General features: G+C 45.5%; 1 protein-coding gene and 1 long non-coding RNA gene across 4 annotated transcripts in view; one reads left to right on the forward strand and one right to left on the reverse strand.

Annotated features, from left to right (window-relative positions):
• The window catches only part of MYO5C (myosin VC), a 1282854-nt gene that overhangs the window by 426090 nt on the left and 837688 nt on the right, over positions 1 to 19076 (reverse strand). The gene's annotated exons all lie outside the window — the stretch shown is intronic.
• The window catches only part of LOC138504386 (uncharacterized), a 150775-nt gene continuing 146208 nt past the window's right edge, over positions 14510 to 19076 (forward strand). Inside the window, exon 1 of the long non-coding RNA XR_011279833.1 lies at positions 14510 to 15878. This is a non-coding gene — a long non-coding RNA (uncharacterized lncRNA). The remainder of the gene's footprint in view (positions 15879 to 19076) is intronic.

The following is a 19076-nucleotide window of genomic DNA, read 5'->3' on the forward strand; positions in this document are numbered from 1 at the left end:
GAGAGAGGAGAAAAAGGGGGGCGGGAAAAAACAGATATGATATTTATCATAACCTGGGGTTAGATGAAATAGAGGACCCCCAACACCCTGACCAATCAAATAAATGGTATTCAGACATGAGCACTGCAGCAAAGCAAGCAACTAATGAAAGTTGCTATGTGTGCTCACTTATTCCTCATGCAACTGGAATCCCAAAAATGTCAATTCCACAAAAAGTACCCTTGTCTGAGGCCCAATGTTTGATTCATCTGATGCTGTGTAGAATAAAAAAGACATTTCAGGCACACACAGTCACCATGGAAAAATTGGAAAACGAACAAACATGCACCAGCAGACGACAAGGAGTAATTTGCCCCCAAGAGACATTTTTCATCATAAAAGGGACAAGGGATGCAGACAACAAGTGGCATGATGAAACGATTGAATGCAAAGCTGAGGGGCTTCGAGGGCTGCCAGACGAAACATACGAGTGGGCAAAAGAAACGTGCATCCCCATCTGGTCACAGCATATCACCAAGCTGACATGGGTCACACCACTGGAGAGACCCATAAAGATTCAAAAGGAAATACCGCACAAACTTTGCTTCCATGGAGAAGGGAAGGTGAATATGACTTTAATAATACCAGATATGAAAAAAGGCACTGCCGCATTAATGGACATATACTGGATCTGTGGCAAACAAGCTTACCTGCATCTCCCAGCATCCTGGAGGGGCACTTGTGCCCTAGCCACACTTCACTCAGCACTAATGGTGATACCAGAGAGCCACGTTCAGTTTACAGCAAGGCCTACGGCTGACGGTTCGACAGCAGGCCAATCGGCTGACATATCGGCAGCAGGCAATCAGCTGAACCATCAACAGTGCCCAATGAGACAATCACGGAGCCCCCAGCATACGAATATTGTCAGAAGAAACATTGAGAACCAAGTTGTCATGCAGCAAAATATCCAATTATATTTCGTCCAAATCGTCAGAACTCCTTGCTGAAATCCCGCAGGAGTACAAGCTTTTCTCATCTGCAGAGACATTTTTTGCATCATTTCTAGCACCAGGCGTTCAAGCCAGCACAAACGCGAAATGGTTGCAGATAACACGCTAGGAGCTCATCCAGCTGGCTAACGACACTGAAGAAGGATTCAATATCATACAAATAGAGCTCTGTGCACTTCGCCTGATGACGATGCAAAACAGATATGTCTTAGATCTTATCACGGCGATGGATGGCGGTGTTTGCAAAAAAATTGGGGAGCGTGCTGCACGTTCGTACCAACTTCAGATGCTGATAACGGGACACTGTCACACGTGATAACAGCAGTGCATAATTTAGGAGAAAGAATGAGAACGGAAGGTGGCGCAGACAACAGCACGTGGTTCGACAATCTCTTCAGCTGGATACCATCATGGGTGAACATAACAGCGAAGATACTCATTCCCATTATTGTCTTTCTTCTCCTAATATACTGTGTGTGCCAACTGGGACTAAGATGCTGTGAAAATAATATGCCTAAATCAGCGATGATGATGGTAACAGTTGGCCGGCAGACAACGGTGGCTACTCTGATAGATGCCCAAGTGCAAACTGGAGAATACACCACACCGCAGTACAGAATGACTGCCATCTATAGGCAGTATGGGGACGTGGTTGATAATCTACATCACACTACCATTAAAGAACCAAAGGACTTGCTGTGGTATAACGAGGTTTGGATAGATTTGGATGGGGATGGTGGGATATACTTAATGGTCACCCCAGAAGAATACGCAAGAAGGAGTAACAGCTTGAGAAGTGTGTGCAAGGCATGGATGCCTATAAAGGGTACACCTGCTTGGGATAAGGCTGTGGCCGAAGCTGAGCGCTACCGAATGGAGAACGGAAAGAACGAGATAAGTAGTTTGTTACTTTAGATGTAACGAAAGGGGGGAATGTATGGGAGCGAGGGGCCCCCAGTCCCTCTCGCGCCATACACTCCTCAGTACGGGACTTGGACCACGTGCCTCCAGTATTGGGGTTGCCCCTTGCCCTTATGTAAAGTTAACTACGGTTGACCGCTGCATAGATGGGACTACTGAGCAGGACACGGGGCATCCATCTTTTGTGCCCCCTTTTGACTCCATCTTGGGTAAACAGGCCTCACTGCGATAGTACAGCAAGGCTCAGCTCCCCCTTCCACCGCAACAGCCAAGGACAGAGACACACACAAGGCGCGCAGGCAGCTGGCTGGTCCCCACCCTTGCACTCCCCCTGCAAAGGAAAGCTCTGCGCTCCCATTCTCACGCTGAAGCTGGAGAAAGTTGCAACAAACAATATGATACAGTTTTCTTCCTCTGAGATCACTGCCAGCATGAGAACCAGCATGTGAACCAGGATGAGCTAAGCACTTTTTGCTTGTTCGTCCCCATAAACATGCAAGCCACCCACCCCCGTTTAGAGTAATTTATTGCCATCCTGACCCTGCGCTCCCTGTAAGGTATTTCGTTCAAGTGCCAGACCCTCGCCTGCGCTGCGTAACCCACCCAACACACCCACTACTAACCTTAAGCACCTTGCCACAATATATGTTTTTACTTATACTAATGGGTCTAAAGCTTAGGAGATATGTGAAACACAGCTGGACTCTTTTTACATGCACAATAAAGGTCAACGGCTCCAATTAAAGCCACGAATGATCCAATTGTACTGACAATAAATACTATATGTGATTTGTGTAGAAATATGAAAAGAAGTATAAAATGTTTAGATAATTTGTTATTTAGTGTTTTACGAATGCAACATATTAGCTTAGGTAGTGCACACAGTGACCGGACCCTGACCTGCGTGAAGCACAAGATATGTGACGTCCATCATCTCGTCAGCCACTCAGCCAATCAGAAGGAAGAGATGCCACCCACACCTACAGCACCACACCGCCTAGCCAATCGGGTCCATTTAGTATTTTTTGTTAGAGTTACTTTAATTGATATATATATGGGTGATGATGTAAATGAGAGTGGGCATTTTTTTGGGTTATTTCCTAGCTAGAGAAATAAACCATCCTTTGAACTCTTGCAGCCAGTTCTCAGTGCCTCCTTCCCCGACAGGGGTTGTGTTGGTTATTTTATTTTCTCTTACACTTAGTAAGCCGGGGAAAGGCACCTACAACCCTTACCCACTAATGAAGTGGTAAAATCATATAAGCCCTTGCCTAGAAAGGATTCGCCATGAACTAGATTTCATTTCTATCCATGCTCGCTATCAATGAAAACAACACTTGATATACTACAAGTTTTTGAGACAGCCCGTAAATTCTTTATTTGGGATTTTCGATTCATGGCTGAAAGGGTACAGTTCCCTCTGTGAGTAAATTTAGGACATGTATGAGGGAACTGCTGGAAGAAATTGGCTCCTCAGACATGGAACTTAGTTTGAATCCAGAACAAGTCAAATTCAAACTATTCCGGGACGATTGGAGGTTAACCATTGAGGCTTTGTCCAAATACTCACTTTTCAGAGAATATGCTAAAATCCCCAGAAAAAGGGGGGACCTTCCTATATACCTAAAGTGTTTTCCTTGCTAAAAGACCCAGCAGATATTTATGTGTTTCAAACTCAATCAATTCCACTCTAGAGAGCGAACTAGGCACTGGTCTATATCTATTTATGGTTCGGGGATCCCCCTAAATTGCTGTTTCTGTAAATTTCAGGAGGTCACAAACTCTTAAACACTGGATATTAGATTGTGAAGCACTCAGTGCAATCAAACAGACTTTTGTTAAGGTACAGGAGAGTTTTACTTCCTAGTATTCTAAAGAACTGTTTTGGTGTAGACTGATGCGAGGAACGAATATCTCTTTGATTATTGCACTTGTTCATTTTCTGAATGGAATTGATTTTAATTGTTAACTGCAATTATTTGTTTTTTTTCTTTTTATGGACTTTGAAAATGAATTTTTGGGTTTGACAGCTGCCTATCATTTTTATTTTTTGTATTTCTTTGTACAAATCAAGATTGCTTTGTATGCCTTTTTTGCCTATTATCTGTTGTTTTTGTATTTTGTAAAAGGTGTTTTGTAAACCAACACAAAATAAAATTAACAAAATATTTTAAAAGAAAGGATTTCTTCTAATCCTTATCATCTATTTATGAGGAGCATGAGCCATCGGACCAAGACACCCCACCTTTTGGTTTGGAGTTTGGCACTCCCAATGTCCCTGAAGCCCTTATCGCAGAGGAATCTAGGCTAAGAGACTTATATGAAAGCCTTCAGTCTGCAAGTGGTATTGACACCTCTCCAGAACTTGGATTTGGCACACCAGTCCCAGCAGACCATGCAGAGGCCTCATACAGGGTCATTGAATGTCTAGGATGGGGCAGAACTGCTCCTCCATTTGAGCAAGACGACCTGACTGACATTCTCAACAAAGGTCCACAGTATAATCTTGTACTTCCTTTTCATGTTACCCTCCAAAGAAGAGTTAAGGCCAATTGGAAGACTCCCGAGTTGAGTTCTGCAGTGAATAATAACCTCACCAGAAAGTACAGGCCTTCGAGTAGCGACCCCGACTACTTATCGAAGCACCCCACACCAGAGAGCCTGGTAGTTCAGGCAGCGACGTCTACTTCCAAACAGGCTGCACATCCAACCATCCCACCTGACAAGGATGATAAGAGTTTTGACACTTGGGCAAGGAAGGTATTTTTCGGCTGGGAGCATGGCTCTTAAGTCTGCAAATGCCACTTGCGCTAGAGCAAAATTTACATACACCCTGTGAGGCTGCATTGCTATGGCGGCTGATCATATTCCTGAAGGGGAAGAAAGAGACAGCTTCCTGAATATCATAAAAGAAGGAAAGGAGGCCATGTGTTAGTCTCTGCAATCAGTACTGGACTCTGCTGATATAGTCAGTAGAGCCATGGCGGTGAGCACTGTGATGCACAGGTTTGTGTGGTGGAGGAAGTTGGGATGTGCACCCAACATGCAGTCTAGACTCCTCAACATGCCCTTGTATGGCTCTCATCTGTTTGCCAGCAAGGTTGACGAAAGCCTGAAAAACCTGCAGACCTCAAAGGCGCCACCAAATCCCTCGATGTGCCGCTATCAGACAGCCACAACCATTTGATGGCTCTCATCTGTTTGGCAGCAAGGCTGACGAAAGCCTGAAAAACCTGCAGATCTCAAAGGCGGCAGCCAAATCCCTCAGTGTGCCGCTATCAGACAGCCACAGACATCTCACTCCAGTGGATCATCTTGGAGGAGTAGGTCCTCTCGCTTCTACTCCTCAGTTGGTTGGGGCGAGAGGAGTGGCTAGTCAAAGGGTCCAAAAAAGAGTCCCTTGTGGTGGACGAGGGAGGGGTGCCAAGTCTGCTCAAGCAACTGTTACTTTACCATCAACCGCTGCTTAAGCGGCCTCAAAAGCAGTCTGGCACCTTAATACACAATGATAATGATGTGTTATTTATATAGCGCCAGTGGGAGGCAGACTCTCAAAGCATCTGCAAGAATGGCGAGGTATTACTGCAGAAGCGTGGGGTTACTGCCTCCGCTTTCTAAAAAGTCCTCAATACCATCCATTGGGGAAACACTTCTTCAAAGTTCCGGATTTGTTCTTTGCGCACTAGATTTTGAGCCTGCTGGAGGAAGGTGCTATAGAATCAGTACCTGAAACAGCAAGGAACCAAGGGTGGTACTCTCCTTATTTCCTAATCCTCAAGAAGGACGGAGGAGAGAGACCCATTTTGTACTTGAGATGCTTGAAAAACTTCCTCAGAAAGGACACGTTAAAGATGGTTACCCCTTTCTCAGATCCTTCAGGCCCTCGAGCTTCAGGATTGGATGGTGTCATTGGACCTTGAGTATGCTTACTTTCATGTACCAATTCATAACAAGCACAGAAAGTACCTGAGGTTCATCATTGGCGGTTCTCATTATCAGTTTTGAGGTCTGCCAATCGAGCTGACCTCTGCCCTGAGGGTTTTCACCAAGTTGATGGCAGTGATGGCAGCGAGTCTCAGGAGAGGCAAGATTCATGTCTACCACTACTTGGATGATTAGCTGATCAGGGCTCGCTCTCCCGAACAGGCTCTGGAACATCTCAGCATAACCTGCCACTTTCTCCACAGACTGGGCTTCTCCCTCAATTTCATGAAGTCCCACAAGATACCATCTCAAAAACTCCAGTTCATCGGAGCAGTCCTGGATGCATCCTTGGGAAAAGACTTGCCACCCGAGGTGAGGGCTCAACACATTCTGTATATGGTCTCTAAATTCGAAAGTGCCCAGCGTCTTCCAGCCTTTGACTTTTTAAGATTGCTCGGCCTCATGGTATCCTGCATTTTTCAAGATGCCGGCCCTCAGGACTAAGTGGTGTAAATTCTCAGGCGATATGTCAGACCTTTTTCAGCTTTCAAGCAGAGTTGTGCAGAATCTTCTGTGGTGGGCCTGCGAGGACAACATTCTGAAGGGAGAATTATTTTGGCAGTCATGGCCGGAGATAACAGTAGTGATTGACCCCTTACTCACCGGGTGGGGAGCCCACACCAACGATCTGACAGTCAACAGTCGTTGGTCTCCATTGGCGTCCAAACTACACATCAACCTTTTATAGCTGAGGCCAATCAGACAAGCACTGAAAGCTTTTCTACCCTCTGTATATGGAAAGAATGTCCTGATAATGATGGAAAACACTGTGGTCATGTACTACCTCAAGAAAAGAGGAGGCGTAGGTTCACTACCACTGTGCAGAGAGGTGATGCAGCTCTGGTCCTGGGCAATTCAAGTAGGAATCTCCCTATCAGCGAGTCACCTAGCCGGAAAGGAGAACACAGCGACAAACGCTCTGAGCAGGCATGGCATAGTCTCCCACGAGAGGGAACCAGCTCAGGAAGTCCCTCCAGAGATCTTAACCATTTGGGGAATCCCTCAAGTGGATCTGTTCACGACCAGTGTCAACCGGAAGTGCGAACTGTTCTGCTGCAGGGAATTTCCCCCAAGAGGAGCTCTAGGAGACGCGTTCATAGTGGACTGGGAGTTTCCACTCCTGTACGCATTTCCTCTAGTCCTCGTCATTCATCACATGATCAGGAGGTTGGGAATGTTTGGGAAATCCATGGTCCTAATTGCTCCGAATTGGGCCAGGAGGACATGGTACCTGGACCTTCTAGACATGTCCATCTGCCCTCCAATGCGTCATCCGCAAAGAGAGGACCTTCGCTCACAAGAAAAGGGTCAGGTTCACCATCCAGAGGTGAACACAATTAACCTTCCCTCATGGTTTCTGAGAGGTTCAGATATAAGGACTGGGACCTCCCACATGATGTTATGGAGATCTTGCTTTCGGCCAGTAGCCAGAAACAACATCCTTGTACCACTGCCATTGGAATAAATTCTGCAGCTGGTGTAGGGAAAATTATGTGGACCCTTTTCAGTGCAGTACACCTATGGTGTTATGTTTATGTTGCATTTAGCAAATCTGGACTCGAGATTGAAACTATTAAAGGCTATTTAGCTGTGCTTTCAATCTTCAAGCATGCATCAGAGGAGTTATCATATTTAAGCTGCCACTAATCATAACATTTCTTAAAGGGCTCACTAACACGTTCCCTCCTATACCATTTTAAGTGCCTATTTGGGACCTGAATCTTCTCTAAAAATGTCTTATGTGCCCCTTTTGAGCCTCTACATTCATGTCCACTGAGACTTCTAACATTTAAAAAAGTAGCTTTGACGTCAGCCCGCATGGTGAGAGAGTTGCAAGTTTTCTCTAGTAAACCTCCTTTTACTATTATCTACAAGGTTGTCCTTAAGGTTAAACATTCTTTTTTGCCACAGATTGTATCGGATTTTCACGTATCCCAGAAAATTGTACTACCAACTTTCTATCTGTCCCATTATCCTGGCAAGGAAGAGGAAAGGCTGCATAGGCTTGATCCCAGAAGGGCTCTGAGCTTTTACGTTTCAAGGATGGCAAAGTACTTTTCTAAGGTTACATTCGACACAGACATGGACTGCCAGTTACAAAACAAACAGTGTCCAGATGGATAATTCTTTCCATTGCAGAATGCTACAGACTGGCTGTAAAAGATCCCCTTGAAGGCCCGAGAGCTAATTCCACAAGGGGCATGGTGACATTTTCTGCTCTGCAAAAAGGGGTGCTTATAAGGGACATTTATGCAGCAGCTACTTGGTCCACCATTCATATTTTTACAAAGCATTACTGTCTGGACTCATCCTCAGGCCAGGAATGAGGATTTGGGAAAACTGTTCTACATTCAGTCCATGACAAATCTTAAATTTGATAATTCTTACTCCCTCCTCCAAGACTTAACATTGCTTTGGGAGTCTATCTACAGATGAGGAATACGTTGGAGAACACAATCCATTCGAAGAACAAGTTAGTTAACCCTGGCAACGTTCTTTCAACTGGATGTTCCTCCCACGTATTCCTCATCGCCCCTCCCAGACTACCCTGCAGTAGAATTTCCAGGCATTAGCTCTTTCAGAGTCTGGTACTGTCTGGGACTCACTGATGCTGCTATTTCTACAATAGGAGGACATAAAAACAGAACTGAAGCCAAAGGGCGCTGTGCGTGCTATATATACCGACAATGAGTCTGTTACTGTCTGGGACTCACTGATGCTGCTATTTCTACAATAGGAGGACATAAAAACAGAACTGAAGCCAAAGGGCGCTGTGCGTGCTATATATACCGACAATGACGTCAATCCCGAGATGGAAGCCCGTGAGGGACATTGAGTTGACTGCATCGATGCACAGCACCAACTGCTGAATTTATTTTCATAGGCAGCTAAAGCTGGAAGCAAAGATATCTAAAGATGAGGAATATGTGGGAGGACTTTCTGTTTTGTCAAGGGGTGAAAGGTCATGTGCCATCACTTCTTGTGATGTCACTTGGGGCTGGGTCACATTACATCACTTCCTCTGATGTCATCAGAGGTCAAGGGTTGTGTCATGTCACTTACGCTACCCCTGGCATTTTGGTGAAATGACGTCCCTATACAAAGCACATCCTAGGGTATGTTTACACTCCCCCGGTGCAAAAGGGGGTCTGGGGGAGGTCAACTCAGGATAAGTATTTCCCTCTAAATTTACTCAGGAAAGAAGTATCACGCCACCTCCCAACCTACATTTTTCAAGCAGGTACCCTAAAAATCCTAACTTCCAAAACAATATTGCTCCTTCTTCCCAGTTTCAGGACAATCGATGCCTGAACCAAGGAGAAGGGAGAATCAGAACTGAAAATGATGATGGAAATGTTCAATACTCGAGTTACTTCACTAGAAGGGACAGTTACCCTTTTGGGGAGCAGCAGAGGTATGAGCAGAGACCTCTCTACAACGCAGAAAAAGATACAATTTACAGAAGACCTGGGTGCATGCTGAGGGCTCAGTCGAACCCTCAACCTAACCATGCTTCCCAGAATACCTCAACACTTGGCTCTGATGCCACGACAGGGGGCTGGGGGGAGAATGACTGAAGGAAGGTCTTGACAATCAGCAGGTTCCTAAGGACGGGACCAGGGTTGAGGGGAGATGCCAAGCCCTTCAGCAATCCCTGGAGGATAGAAAAATGGGTAACAAGAGACCGAAAGGGTAGGTATGTAGACCGACACAGATCGAGAGACCACAATCATGCGAGCCAGATTATAGAGGTATTTATCAAAAAAGGTAGCAGGCGCCCTTATCCAGAAAGAACATGGCATGATAACCTGTTCTGTGTTTTTTTTTTCCCCACTTTGAGTGTTCTTTCTGGAGAGGGGCGCCTACTACCTTTTTTGAAAATGTTTTACAAGGAACTTGGGGTTGGTCACCCTGAGTTACCTGGGGGAACACAGACGTGGACTCCCTGCTCATTATGCTCAGAGAGGCACAGCTCCACCTCACTGATGAGGCCCAACAAGGATGAAACATGTGTATGGGGTTGCTGTTGGTACGCTTGTTCAGAAGGGAATTGCCATAGCCTTTCGGTGCTGAACTGCCCACGTGGGCGGGACAAAGACTGATATGCAAATGTATATCTCCCATCTGTGAAAGGTACAGTGAGCAAAAAGCGATGGCTGTGAACTCTCAAAGTGGGGAAAAACCACAGAACAGGTTACCATGCCATGTTCTTTCCGGAGAGTGGAACTTGCTACCTTTTCTGAAAATGTTTTGCAATGAACTTGGTGTCAGTCACCCTGAGTTACCTGGGGTCACCCAGACGTGGACTCCCTGCTCACTGTGCTCAGAGGGGCACAGCTCCACCTCACTGATGAGGCCCAACAAGGCTGAAACACGTGTATGGGGTTGCTGTTGGTATGCTTGTTCAGAAGGGACTTGCCATAGCATTTCGTTGCTGGACTGCCCATGTGCGCGGGACAAAGACTGATATGCAAATGTATATCTCCCATCTGTGAAAGGTACAGTGAGAAAAAAGTGATGGCTGCGAACTCTCAAAGTGGGAAAAAAACACAGAACAGGTTATCATGCTATGTTCTTTCTGCAGAGGGGCGCCTGCTACCTTTTTTTTTAAAAAAAAAGATCATAGAGGTAGCCTCCCCACAAAGAGGTTCTGAGAACTGTCTTCAGACGAAGGGGGTGCCAGGGTTCTACAAATTATGTGTATGTTGATTTAATACAGGGTGGTGTGTTTGGGCTGGAGAATTAATTGGTGGTGAATTTTGGTATTTAATTCCTGTTTTCATGGGTGTTGGACCTTAACTACCTTGTTTAGAGTGCGGACACTTGCCCGGTCCAAGATGGAGATGCCAATCACTGATCTGATTGGTTGCGGAATTCACAAAGTCAGTTGGGAAACATTCTCAACTGCCTTTCATTGTCTATGTTCCAGCTGAGTACGTCAGGATCAAGTAGGGTCCAGGAATTGAGGCCTATACACTTGGGCCCTGTCAAAAAATGTACCAGAACAAGAACTACTTTCTTCATGAATGTCAAATGACTGGAAGAATCTTTGAAGCAGACTTCAATTTCAGAAGCTAAGTGAACTATAAAAATATTTTAAATCAATCTTCAATAAGAGTGTAATCTCAGTTAAAAGATACCTGAAGGTAACAAAATATTCTAGTGCTTAAATATTTTCCTGTTTACAAACTGTAATTGACTTTGACGGTGCAAGTAGCTTTTTGAGGTCCGCGCTACGTTATCTGACTGAATGCTCTGTTTGTTTAAGTTATTTCATTAATGCTTGCAGAGCGGGTAAGGCGATCACTTCGCTTCCCAAACAACAATATAAAATAAGACGGAATTAGCTACTCTGTTTCTCACTTGCTGGCTGAGCGCATGTTTCGTTTTCATTCTAGTGAATACTTTTAATATTTTGGTTTCCGTTACCCGGCCTTCTTTTCTTTCCTTTCCCGCTCGGAAACTAGTGAGGGAGACCTGTGTCCCGACTGTGTCCCGATGAAACAGTGTAGGGCACGTAAGCTACCATCGCTGAAATCTCGCTTACTCTGCGAGCTGAAGTAAGCCCCACTAGTAGCGCTGTCTTGAGCATGACCAATTTGATGTCCACTGTGGCCATGGACTCGAATGGTTTGTGCGCAAGAGTGCTAAGAACAACGTTAAGATCCCAGACTGGGTGCAGGCGCCTGACAGGCGTGTACAGTTTGGTTAACCCCACCAGATGTTTTTTCACTACTGGGTTGGTAGAAAAGAAAGTAAACTTGTCTGAGTTCCTGGATGCGCCAATGGCCACTAGGTATGTCCAGCATGTGTCAACCTGGACCCCTGATCAGGCTAAGTGCGCCAAGAAAGACTACACCTGGTCCAGCGTGCAAGATAGTGGGTCCACTCCTTTTTCCTTGGGTCAGAAGCAGAACCTGGTCCATTTGCTTTTGTACTGTTTTCAAGTAGCCCGACTCCTGGCTACCTGGATGATTTCCAGGTTGTCCAGAGACAGGGGTTAAGGGCCGCCTCTCCACCCCCATCACCACCTGCTGTGCCAGAAGCAGGCCCTTCCCCCAACGGGAGAGGAATGTCTGGCTGGAAAGACATCTGGAGAAGGTCTGAGAACCAGGGCCTGGTTGGCCACTTCCTTACATCGATCAATGACTGGCACAGATCCAAACGTCAAAAGCGTATAAAACATTGATTTGATCAGCGGTTACTGGACGATAACCGTGAGTAAGGAAGACCAGTACAAGCTTGCCTTTCCCTTTGCGGGGCAGCAATACATGTGGACCCGAACACCCTTTGGATATATAAACCCTGGAATTTAGTTAAATATATTCCTTCATAAGGCCATGGCAGACTTGGGCGAAAGGGGAAACTTGGCCTATGTGCATGATGTATTTATCGAGAGCTCAAAAGTGGAAGAACATATTTTGCTATGTTCTGACCCAGTTGAAGAAGGGCAGAGCAAAACTGTCCTTTCAAAAGGCACAGTGGTATAAGACCAGAGTGAACTTTCTCAGGCATGAAATAGCCCCTGAGGGTCTCAACTCCTAGGCGAAAAAAGTGGAAGCCTTGATGAAATTAAAAAAACCTACTACTCTGCAAAAAATTGAGAAGCCTTCTTGCACTCACTAATTATAGTTGAAAGGTTATAGAAGACTATGCAGAGGTCACTCGACACTTGGTTCATTTATTAAGATCTGGAGTCAAGTGGGAGTGGGGTCCGGAACAATCCGAGGCAGTTTAACAACTAAAAAGAAGCATTTCTCAAGCTCCTTGTTTGGCTTACCTCATTAGGAATATGGAGTTCTACTTGGAGACATGGTTTTCAGATACCTGCCTAACAGCGGTATTGTACCAAAAGCACGACAGAGTGGTCAACAAAGTTCTCTCTCTGCAAAACGTCCTCTGTGGAGGAAAATTCAACAACTGCAAAAAGGCACTCCTGGTAGAGGCAATGAAAAATTACCGCCCGTTTATCCAGGAGGACCACACCATTGTAGAGACTCCTCACCAACCCTTGCAATACTTACAAAGTGACGGGATCCGGGTGGGGAAGGTAAGTCATTCCAGAATTACTTCCTGGATTTTGTCTGGACCAGGCTGTCCTGTGGAGGTCAGCTATGGCCAAAACAAGAAGTGTCCTCTAGCGCAAGGATTGGCGGACTTGTATGATTGTGCTCAAGAAAACTGTCAGGAGGACGAAGGTCTCATAACCAAACACAATATGGAGTTGTACTTAGCATCCTCTAGCATCTCCACACAAGGCCTATGAATGAGAAACTTGCCAGGGGATACCCACAGTTTATGTGGATGGGTGCTCCTACCATGTTGGCAATAACAGGGAAAAAGAGCTAGTGGCTGGCATTGGTAATGCCTGGGTCAATGACACACCTGAAACCCTCTGCTAGTTGCAAAAATAGGACCCCGAAGTAGTCAGGTGGCAGAGTTGATGGTCATATATCAAGCCATCCTCACGACAGTGCTCCGCCAACTCAAAGAGCTGGTGAACATCACTGATCGCAAAATGTCAAAAATGGGTTTGTGGAACACCTGATAAACTGGAAGAACAGAGGTATGCTTTGTGCTAACATTAAAACATGGAAAACTGATCTAGTCTATTGATGACTTGGTGACCTCCAATGGAATAACCATCTTTGGAAGAAGATGAAGGGTCATTCCAAAATAGGAGGTCCAGATAAGACTGGGAAGGATCTGGCGGACCAGTTGGCTAAAACAGGAGGTATGAGGAGGGGGACAAGGATTATCTGTACAATTTCCAGAGAAACCAAACCAAGGAACGGAAATTTCTTCTGTCTTGGTGCGGTTGTTTTGCAATTGTGGACAAAATATGGACAGAATATCACCTGTTGCTTATAAAATCTGCGACCCAAAAGGAGAACAGATGGAAGAGAAATGAGTCCATATCAATTAGTTAAAAAGCTGTCATCTTGGACTAGTTTTAAGAGTGATTGAGTGCATTGGGGGCAGGCAAAAGACTTATTGCGGCCAATTGGGGATCTGCCGAACCATTGAGCCTGAACCGTTAGAGTAATGAGTTGGACAGGTGCGCAACCTTAGAGTGCCGGATCTATAATGCAAGGGGCTGTCCCCGCAAATTCGAAAAAATATGGGGTAAATGGCTAGACGCTCATTGAGCCCCGCGGGTGGGGGTACACCGGTAACGCTGCTAGCATTGTTTGCCTGCCTTGTCCTATTGTTGTCTTGCGGTCCTCGGCCCTATGGGCCCTGTTGCTATGGATAATTGCCTTCAACGTGTACACTGCTGATTCATGTCTTATTCATGTACGTTTCTCTATGTTATGTGGTTAAAAATTCAATAAACAGAGTTTAAAAAAAAAAAAAAGAGTGATTGAGGAACCCACTGAAGATAGAGCCGAGGAACCATCTGAGGAATGGAAGGTCAGATCAAAACACCAGATGGAAACTAAAATATATATCCAGTGAATAATTAAATTAAAATGCCAATGTACGATTCGTGATTTTCAATGAATATTGCATGTGATTGAAAACTTACTGTCTTATTTTGAAATGTTATCCGGGGAAATAAGGTTTAAACAAAAATGCTTCATTCTTTTTACTTTTTTCTTTAGAAAATGTACTTAATTCCTTCCAGCATGGAGACTGGAAAAAGAAGAGTCCAGAAAGGGCCCAGGAAACCAGGAAAGGAAGGGGCAAGAGGCCCCTTCCATACCTCAGCAACTCAGAAGAAGGAAAGCAAGACAATCCCTAATGGGCTATTCTAAATCGAAAAGAATGAAGAAAAACTGATGACTAAAGGGAAAACAAATCCAAACCCCACTCTTCCCGGCTCTTTCCCAAGAGTGATACCGTGATAAAAGAGCAGAAAGGGGAATCTGTGCGGTGAATATAGACCCAGGACCGATGAGCTGCACTGGACATGTTAGGCCCAACATGTGCAGAAATATGTAAGGCAAGATGTGACTTTCAAACAAAAAAGGATAACCATTTAATTCTCAACTGTCACACAACAAAATTCTGTTTACAGAGAAATAAAGAGTACAAACACGAATTTGAATGACAGAGCCCCAAAACCAGAGGCCCATCTTTCACTAAATTATTTTAAAAAAATGAAAGGCACGTTTCAAAAAACAAGAACTGCCATGGAAAATTAGAAATGGACACATTCTGCAGCCTGGAAGGAAAGGAACACATGGGAAATGAAACTCAAGTTTCCAGAAGTAAATTTAAAGGCACAAATTAAGGAAACTGGTGGCTTGTCAAAGCTGTTTTAATAAGAAAATGCAAGAACGACGATGGAAGAAAAAAAGAATTGTATATCAAGACATTGGAGCAAGAAAAGTCAGACTGTAAAAGCATAATTTATTGGCTGTTCATAGGAACTGAACAAAGAGCTGTGCTGAGCTCAGTGATTTTTCCACAGCAAGCTAAAAGGTCAAGCACTGCCTCTTCATCTAAACATCTCTTTGAAGCTAACAGAGCCAAGAAAGGAATGGAGCCTATGCAGACTTAGGTTTTATGAGGTGAACAGATGACCACTGTGAAAACATGAGACCCAGTCAATGGAGGTGAACTCTTAAAAATACATAGAATTAAAATGTGATTCCTGGTGAGGTCCAGGATCTGACTAACAATTGACATGTACCAGAGAATGAGCCATGAGAGAGTGGGTGGAGTTGTTTTCCTCTGCTCAGATAAGACAAGCAGACCCATGACCCGGCTATTAACTTTGAAAAGAGCTGTCTGAAATTATCTGAGTGGGAAATGTTGGAAATACTACTGGAGAACCAACATTGCCTGGGAGGTGGATAAGACTCGAAAGACTAAAATCTGGAGGTAACCTGGAGAGACAAATAAAGGAATGGCTTCTGGAGGTCTCATGTCTGAACCTGGAAAGGCTGTCTAAACCAAAGTCCCTCTGTTTCCCCCCGGGTATCCAGAAGCCTTGATGACTTTTCCTGAGCACAAAACCCAGAGCTGTTCAATGTAAGTAAACTTGCCAACAGAACCAAGTCTTGTGGGGATCTGTTTGATTTAATACTTTACTTTTACTGATTGGGCGGGCAGACCAAGTAGATCTTTAGTATTTTTACTAAATAATCATTTAATTGACTCCCATATCGTGAAAGAACGCGGGATGAGCTTGGGGGAGTTCGAAAACCTCCAATCTCTCTCCTAGCGCTGATTAAAGGTATAATCATTTAAAATAAGTGGGTATCCCTTACCTTATTGTGGCCAACTCCAAAATTCCCTAAAGTGGAGGATTGCATAAAAAAATTAAATTCCCTACTGCTCCCCATTCCACCAGACCCTGCCTTAAAGCAGAGGGGTTTGCATAGTAAATTCAATGTCTGGGTTTGTGCTGGGGCAGAAAAATGTCTTGCCAAATTAAATAGAGTCAAGTCCCTGATTTATTTTTTATATTATTTTATTAGTTATTTGAATGGCGCCTATACACAAGTGTTTCTAGGCGCCACAAGACAATATGAGTGGGGGGCCATGGGAAATTATAAAAATACAACAACAAAGATTGGTTATATTGGCCTTGTGACAATCGTGCTGTGCAAGTGCATGACAAGGTGGTAAGTGCAAGGCAGTTGGGGGTAGAGGGAGAAATGCAGGAGTGGGGTACCCTCGTGGTTGGGGCAGGCAAGTGCTGGTCGGGCAAGAGGTGGGTTGAGTGCAATGGACAGGGAGGAATAGGTTGGTTTAGTCAGGGAGCCCGAAGACAAGTGCTGGCAAAGGATGCTGGTGGGGAGGGGGATTGAGGGGGGTGGTCTAGTCCCTGTATGACTCTGAAGGGTCCAGACCCCAGTCGTAGTGGCAGATGCAGAGTTTAGCACAAGGGAAAGGAAGAGGAGAAAGGGAAGGTCTTGAGAAGTTTCCAGAACTTAAGAAAATCTGGTACAAGTCAGAACGGGGAGGGAGGCTGTTCCATAGGCAGGCGCCAGCCGAAGAAAGGGATCTACCTTCCACTCTCTGCTTGGAGAAACGTTTGAGCTGCAGAGAGTTGGAGCCAGAAAGACTGAAGGACTCTGGCCGGGCGGTATTTTGGGAGAGGAAGCTGGATGTAGAGCGGTCCCAGGCCCCAGACAGCCTTGTGGATGATGCAAAGGGTCTTGAATGTAATCCTTGCAGTCATTGGGAGCCAGTGGAGAGATTTTAGGCCTGGAGGGATTAAGTCCCTGGGCTTGAGGCAAAGGGTAAATCTTGCAGTGCTATTCTGGATTAATTGGAGGGGACTAAGAGAGGAAAGAGGCAGGCTGAGGAAGAGACTATTGCAGTAGTCAAGGCTAGAGAGAACCAGGGCTCTGGAGACATTGAGCTTCTGGGGGAAGGTGAGGAAAGGTAGAATGCCCCTGAGGAGATGAAGCTGAAATTTGGACTTCTTCGCAAGGTCAGTGATGTATGGCAAGATAGAGAGAGAGGAGTCAAAGATGATCCCAAGGTTTTATGCCTCACAATTTGTTGAGAGAGGGGACCCAAGGAGTCTGGCTAACCCAGCTCCTCTCCAACCTAACCAATCTTCATCTTGCTTCCCCCCTCCAATTTTCTCCTTCTCCTTGGTACTGTTTCGCTGCCTAAACTACTATGACTTGAAACTTGGATATGCTAATGCTCATGTTTTGTTTTTTTAAAAACTAACTTACATTGCCACCACCATGACACCCCCCCACACCACTTTATCCTTGTGCTTTCTAATACTGTATGTCTATTATGTACGATATTGAACTGTTGTGCCGATATGCATCCACAATGTCACCTCACCACACTACCCACGCACATTCTTGACAAAGACTTCGGGCGAAAAATGTGTTGGCTCCCCTCTCACAAGCATCCAGCACCTCATGATGTGCTGATTGTTTTACTAATGTAACAACAATAAACCCTCACATATGAGAACGAATCAAGAGTTGCTTAGTTATTTCCAACAACCTAGAAACAAGAAACCATTTGGTCACAACCAATCTCCAACGCCGCCACTCAACAAGGTTTGCCCACCTTCTCGACTTTCATGGAGCAGACAACTCTAGAGATCTCATCTGGTGCAAAAGAGAAGGTGGGGTGAGGGGGAGAGCAGATGACAGAGAGGAAAGGATGTCAAGAGTTTTGGAGGAAAAGTGGGCGGCCAGTGCAGCGCATAGGGCCTTCGAGGGAGGAGGAGACTGCGGCAGGATTGCCAAAGTCCTTGCAGATTTTAAAGACCAGTCATTTTATAGGTGGCTCCAGAGATGCAGGCTTGGACATGAGCCCTCTCCTTGGAGCAGATGGAGAGACGGTATTGTCTTTGGAGTAGGCGACAGGCCAGTTTCTCGGGGGATGAGCTAGATGTCTGCTACTTCTGCTCTGCCGTTTTGCACTTTCATTTCAAAGCGGCTAAGTCGGAGTCATACCAAGAGTTCATTTGGAGGCAGGATTCATGTGGATACTCATGACAGTGGCAAGGATGTCCAGGGTGTAGAGATAGAGAGATGAAGGTTAGTTAGAACAGAGTCAGAAGGAGAGTCCAATGAAGGGGTGGAAAAGGTATGAAGGAGGAAGCAAAAGCAGCGACTGACAAACATTTCACCATTCGAATGACGGAGGAGGAGACTGGCAGTGCAGGGGGAGGAGTCTGGAGACAGGGGAGGTCAAGGAGGGAAGAAAGGAGAGAGTGGTCAGACCAGAAGAGACGGCTAGTGAGAGGGATGTCTGCTGAGATGAGAGTATACAAGGTGTGCCCGGCAGAGTAGATTGGGCCAGAGGGAAGGATAGTGAGGGAGAGAGTGTTGCAGATGTCACGGAAGAGAACAGTGGCCACATCAGGGGAGTCGAGATGGATCTTCAAGTCCTCAAGGAAGATAAGTTTGCAGGAGGAGGCAAGAAGAGAGGATGAGGGGTTGGCCCATTCTGAGGGGAAGAGGGAGGTAGGTCCGGGGGGCGTCTGTAGATGGTAGTGAGAGTAACAGAGAAAGTAGGAGAGACAGACAGCCTGCAGACTACACTTTCAAAGAATGAGTAGGTTTGAGTGGGGATGATGGAGGTAGGAACCCACTCGGGGAAGATCAGAGCCACTCCACCACTAGACCAGGAGGGTGTGGGGTTGGACAGGATCTTGTAGTTCTCAGGAAGAAGAGTGTCAAAAGCAGTGACAGAGCTGGCCTTGATCCATGTCTCAGTGAGGGCAAGGACGTCAAGGTAAAG

This window comes from Ambystoma mexicanum, chromosome 11 (assembly GCF_040938575.1).
Source record: "Ambystoma mexicanum isolate Mex_15411 chromosome 11, UKY_AmexF1_1, whole genome shotgun sequence".
Lineage (NCBI taxonomy): Eukaryota > Metazoa > Chordata > Amphibia > Caudata > Ambystomatidae > Ambystoma > Ambystoma mexicanum.